This window comes from Myxine glutinosa, chromosome 8 (assembly GCF_964187855.1).
Source record: "Myxine glutinosa chromosome 8, kmMyxGlut1.1, whole genome shotgun sequence".
Taxonomy (NCBI): domain Eukaryota; kingdom Metazoa; phylum Chordata; class Myxini; order Myxiniformes; family Myxinidae; genus Myxine; species Myxine glutinosa.
Window position 1 is genome coordinate 62974544 of NC_136268.1, and position 6628 is coordinate 62981171.

Below are 6628 nucleotides of genomic sequence, written 5' to 3' on the forward strand. Positions count from 1 at the left end.
CCTTGTATTATTAATGTTAATACAATTCAAAGAAAAGGAGCTGTAAGAATTGATGTTTTACTCACACACACACAAGTAAAAACACTAAATGATGTTGGATCACTTAAAATTAAAATGACGAAACCTATGTTAAAGAAATATTCAATAGACGAGTCAAGAGGAGGATTTCTCCCGTTTCTAATTCCTTTATTTGCTGGTTTAAGTGCGGCGGGAGCATTGACTGGTGGTATTTCAGCAGCGGTAAAAACTGCTAACGAAAGGAAGGCACAACTAAAAGCTCAAAAAGAATTGGAAAGACATAACAAGGAGTTGGAGAAACAAATTAGTGGAAGTGGTGTAATTGTAGATTTTGCTCAAAAACTTGAAAGTCTACCTGATAAAGCTAGATTGTTGGTTGGTGATATGCTTTCCTCTATCGCTCAAGCGGGTGTTAAACTAACTAAACGGGGTAATGGATTGTATCTTTCTCATAAATAAATGGATAAATGGTTTAAACAATTTGGAAAGAATACAACGTCAAATATAGAACTAGCCAAGTATTGTAAAACACTAAAAATTGATAATGTGGTAATCTGTATGAGAGATGAATTAATACATATAAATAAGAATACAAAGAATATTATTATGAATTTAGACACACAGAATGGTTCTCATTGGGTTTGTATTCATAATAGTCAGGATAAATATTATTTTGATAGTTATGGTATGCCACCACCTGTTGAAGTAATACAATTCTTACAGAATGGTGTTTATCAAACATTTCAAGTTCAAGAAATTAATTCTAAATGTTGTGGTCAATTATGTTTATATGTATTATTTCAACTCAACAATAATGAAAATTTTTATGATATCATTTTTAATCTAATATAAATGACTTATGTTGGAAAAGATGGTTCTATCTTTGGAAAATCCTCTCAGGATATTGATTTATCAAATTATTATACAAAGGCACAGGCTGAACGACAAAAATATAGTGTAAGTAAAAATATTAATATGAAGAATACTTATAAATTAATCAATTATCCAAACCCTACAGATGCGAATGACTTAATTAGATTAAGTGATTTATCACAATATATATTTTTAAAGAAAACAGCACGTTTTGTGAAAGAAGTAAAATTTACAACCACAACACCTGGTTATACTGACCATACACCTTTCCTCATTGAATTTAACTACCTGCTTACAAATGAATTTTATAAAGAAGGACATTTAGTTAATATGCGAATTAATAAATGGGGGTATGATATGCCTGATTTAGGGTATAATTGGTCTTTTTCAATAAACATAGAAGACCTACATGATTTAAATCAGTCTCGTAAAGAAGAATATTATCCACTTGGTGAGGATAAGGATTTATGTGGAAGTACAATTAGTAAACAACAAATACGTGATTTTAAGAAAAGAAAAATATATGATAGTATAGCGATGGTTCGCATGACAAAGAAGGAAGGTAATGAGATAAGGATAGAAAGCCGAGGAATACAAACCGATTTGGTAGTGGGAAGATGGGGTGGTATTACCTGTCATAATATTAATCTCACATATATTTCTGATACATAAATGGCAGGAAGAAGACTACAAGAGAATTATAATTTTTGTATTCAAGGATACCTACAAGAAAAGGGTGCTCGGTATTACATACCTTATGATTTGGAGCATATACATGGGAATTTTGTCATTAAAAACTGGCCTTATACTGATATTGTTAAACCCACAAATAGAGACTTGTTTAAAATATTAAATAAAAATGAACTTCTCAAAGTTATGAAATATAAAACTCTTTTAGAAATCGTCAACAAATCTTATTGGTATCCTATTATGAGAAAAATAATTATAGATACAAGAATATCTCAAAATCCAGATGAGTATATGTATAATATTCTTTGGGGTTCAAACTCAAGGGTAGCAAGGGATGAGGAAGGAGTTGAAGAAGAGAAGGAGGAAAGAGAGAAAAAGGAGAAGGAGGAAAGGGAGAGGGAGGAGAAGGAGGAGAGGGAGAAAAAGGAGGAGAAGGAGGAGAGGGAGAAAAATGAGAAGGAGGAAAGGGAGAAAAGGGAGAAGGAGGAAAGGGAGAAAAGGGAGAAAAAGGAGAAGGAGGAGAGGGAGAAAATGGAGGAGGAGGAGAGGGAGCAAAGAGAGAGGGAGGAAAAATATAAAAAGATGGAAATCATTGAGATTCATAAAAGATTGAGTGTATTAAAGCAAATAAATCAATCTCAACGCACCGAAGAGGAAATTAAAGAATTAACAACTCTTATGAAGATAATGGTTTCAAAAATAAGAACGTCAATGTCTTCAATTTCAGGGAGGAGATTTAAACGAGAAAGTGGTGAAGAAGAAGAAGAAGAAGAAGGAAAAGATTATGTGATTGATGATGTTGGTGTCATTGACTTTAGTTAGTTTTTATTTGTAAATAAATGGAGGAGAGAGTGAAGGCATTCCTTATGATTCTTTATGTTTTAAAAATAAAGATTGAAATGTATATGTTGAAAACCAAAAAGGTTTTGATACTCTGTCGGAATTTTTCTGATAAATAAATATGAGTTATTGTCTCAAATGTAAAAAGAAAACTAAATCTAAAAATATCTCTTATGTTAAAGCTAAAAATAATAGAGTTTATCAAAAAGGAATATGTCAAGTATGTGGCTCTAAAAAGTGCCAATTCATCTCTCCTAAAAGAGGAGGAGACATACAAAAGTTTCTGTCAGGAAGTAAATTTACAACAACTGGAATTCCAGGGGAATTACACCTTCCAGGGTATTCTTTCTGTGGTCCAGGAACAAACTTGGATAAAAGATTAGATGAGGCTGACAATCCTAAACCTTGGTCTAAACCTACAAATAGGGTTGACGAAGTGTGTATGAAGCATGATATTGCTTATGGGAAAACCACTACGTTGACTGAAAAACATAAAGCCGACAGCGAAATGTTGTATAATTTGTCTTTGATACAAAATCCAACGTTGAGAGAGAAAGTTGATAGGTTTATTGTGAGAAATTTGATAAATGCTAAATTGAAACTTGGTCTTGGTTATTCCTCAAAAAACTATTAGGCTCTAATGATGTCATCAAGACTGAGGAGCTTTTGGCTGAAGAATTACACAAACCTATAATCACAAAGTTTAAAAGAAGGAAGGTTTATTCTAAATACACTGACCACATATGGTCCGCTGATTTAATTGAATTGAATAATGACAGGGGATACAGGTATGCTTTAACCGTTATTGATTTGAGGAGTAGATTTGCCTGGGTTGTCCCTTTAAAAAATAAAAGGGGTGATACTTTAATGTTAGCCTTTAAGCTAATATTTGATCGGGATAAAAGGAAACCAAAGAAGTTATGGACTGATGAGGGAACAGAGTTCTATAACAAAATATTCATGAAATTTCTTAAGGGGAAGGGTATTAAATTATACAGCACCTTTAATGAAGGAAAGACAGTTGTTATTGAGCGTTTTAATCGTACTTTAAAAGAGAAATTATATAAAAAATTCACACAACTCGGTTCTCAAAAATGGGTGTATTTAATTCAGGATATTGTAGATAATTACAATAATACAGTTCATTCATCAACACAATCAAAACCATCAGAAACATTTACAAAATTAGAATATGAAAAGGAGATTAATTTGAGAAAGCCCAAGTTTAAAGTTGGTGATATTGTAAGAATATACAAATGGAAAAGTCATTTTGAGAAAGGTTATACACAAAAATGGACTCGTAAATTATTTAAAATCATTGATGTAATGGATACAGTCCCTTGGACCTACAAATTATATGATTTAAATGGAGAAGAAATCTTGGGTTCATTTTACTCACAAGAATTACAAAAAACACAAGTAAGCAGATAATACCCTTGAAAATAATAAATAAATAAATAAAATGTAATGGGGATACGTTTTTAAATCTGTGAACCCCAAACACAGAATCCCACAACTTTTTAGTTGGGGCTTAACTTTTGTGTGTGTATAATGGGGATACGTTTTTAAATCTGTGAACCCCAAACACAGAATCCCACAACTTTTTAGTTGGGGCTTAACTTTTGTGTGTGTATAATGGGGATACGTTTTTAAATCTGTGAACCCCAAACACAGAATCCCACAACTTTTTAGTTGGGGCTTAACTTTTGTGTGTGTATAATGGGGATACGTTTTTAAATCTGTGAACCCCAAACACAGAATCCCACAACTTTTTAGTTGGGGCTTAACTTTTGTGTGTGTATAATGGGGATACGTTTTTAAATCTGTGAACCCCAAACACAGAATCCCACAACTTTTTAGTTGGGGCTTAACTTTTGTGTGTGTATAATGGGGATACGTTTTTAAATCTGTGAACCCCAAACACAGAATCCCACAACTTTTTAGTTGGGGCTTAACTTTTGTGTGTGTATAATGGGGATACGTTTTTAAATCTGTGAACCCCAAACACAGAATCCCACAACTTTTTAGTTGGGGCTTAACTTTTGTGTGTGTGTGTATGTGCGAGTGAGTCATAATAATATACAAACCCTAACCCAACCCAAGCCCTAACCCAACCCCATCCCTAACCCAAACCCATCCCTAACCCAACCCATCCCTAACCCAACCCCATCCCTAACCCAACCCCATCCCTAACCCAACCCCATCCCTAACCCAACCCCATCCCTAACCCAACCCCATCCCTAACCCAACCCCAACCCTAACCCAACCCCATCCCTAACCCAACCCCATCCCTAACCCAACCCATCCCTAACCCTCACATTCAAAATCCCAACCCTAACCCAATCCCATCCCTAACCCAACCCCAACCCTAACCCTCACATTCAAAATCCCAACCCTAACCCAACCCATCCCTAACCCAACCCCATCCCTAACCCAACCCCATCCCTAACCCAACCCCAACCCTAACCCTCACATTCAAAATCCCAACCCTAACCCAACCCCATCCCTAACCCTCACATTCAAAATCCCACCCAAACCCTAACATAATCTTTCTTTTCTTCTTTTTTAAATACGTATTTCTTTTTTTTTTTTTCCTCTTCCTCCAATTCTGTCTTTCAAGGCTTTTAAGTTTGAAGAAGTAGAAATGGGAAGAAAGAATTTTCCAGCATTTTCTTCCTCGAACTTTCTTGATATTGCTTAAATCAAGCGTCATTAAATAAAGAACATTGTTCATTGCTTTAGAATCCAAAGAGTCTCCAAGAGGAACCCCACAGGTAGAGTCTCCAAAATAAAACCAACTTTCCAAGTTCCCAAGGTATAACCACATTCCTGTTGAGCCTCCAAGATAGGTATCACATTCCGAGTCATCAAAACAAAACCCCCATTCCGAGTCTCCAAAAATATAACCATCTTTCCAAGTCCCCAAGGTAAAACCACAATTTTCAGAAATATTGGGGGTTTCCGTGATAAGTCTCACATAGTATAACTGCGGACCATCAGGGAAAACTTCCCTTTCCCAATTTTTTAGGGTTTCTATGATGTGTCTCACATAGTATAACTGCGGACCATCAGGGAGAATTCCCATTTCACAATTTTTTAGGGTTTCTATGATGTGTCTCACATAGTATAACTGCGGACCATCAGGGAGAACTCTCCTTGCCCAATTTTTTAGGGTTTCTATGATGTGTCTCACATAGTATAACTGCGGACCATCAGGGAGAACTCTCCTTGCCCAATTTTTTAGGGTTTCTATGATGTGTCTCACATAGTATAACTGCGGACCATCAGGGAGAACTCTCCTTGCCCAATTTTTTAGGGTTTCTATGATGTGTCTCACATAGTATAACTGCGGACCATCAGGGAGAACTCTCCTTGCCCAATTTTTTAGGGTTTCTATGATGTGTCTCACATAGTATAACTGCGGACCATCAGGGAGAACTCTCCTTTCCCAATTTTCAGAAATTTGTGGGTCTCCAATGTATGACTTGTATTCTGGCTCATCAAGGTAGAACTTGTTCAGTGGGTTTTGTTTTGATAACTCACAACAAGTATCATCATGGTAAAACTCTTTTTCAGGATTTTGTGGATCTCCAAGGTATAACTCTTTGGCTGGGTCATCAAGGTAGAACTCGTTCTGGGGGTCTTGGTTGTTCAAAATGTCTTCAAACAAAAAAATAACTTCATCCCAAGTTGTGTTAAAAGCAGAATTTTCATTTCGTATCTCAGATACAATTTCCTGTGAAAGAAAATAACAATGTATTAATTTAATACAATATTTTTTATTTGTATAAATCAAGCTCTATGAATATTAAAATAAACTTTGTTAACTCTTACACGAGTCTCATCTTAAAAAAAAAAAAAAAAAAAAAAAAAAAAAATTAAATAAATAAATAAATAAATAAACAAACTTACCTCCATTGATAAGAGGTTCGAGTCCAGTTCATCAATCTGAAGGTTGAGTTCTACACAGGTAGTAGGACTCCATGGAATAGCAAAGTTATCCCATTCCATTTCGGCATAGTAGTCCATTCTCAAGTGAAGCAGAAAGCGTGTTTGAAAAAGCCTGTGTGGTCGGTGCCTTTTATAAGGACTGGGTGTGTCTTCCTGTGGAAATTCCCTGGGCGTGTCTTAACTGGAAATGATGTGATGGAAATTCCCTGAAAATGATGTAATGTATTACCTGGAAATGATACAATGCTGAAGAGTT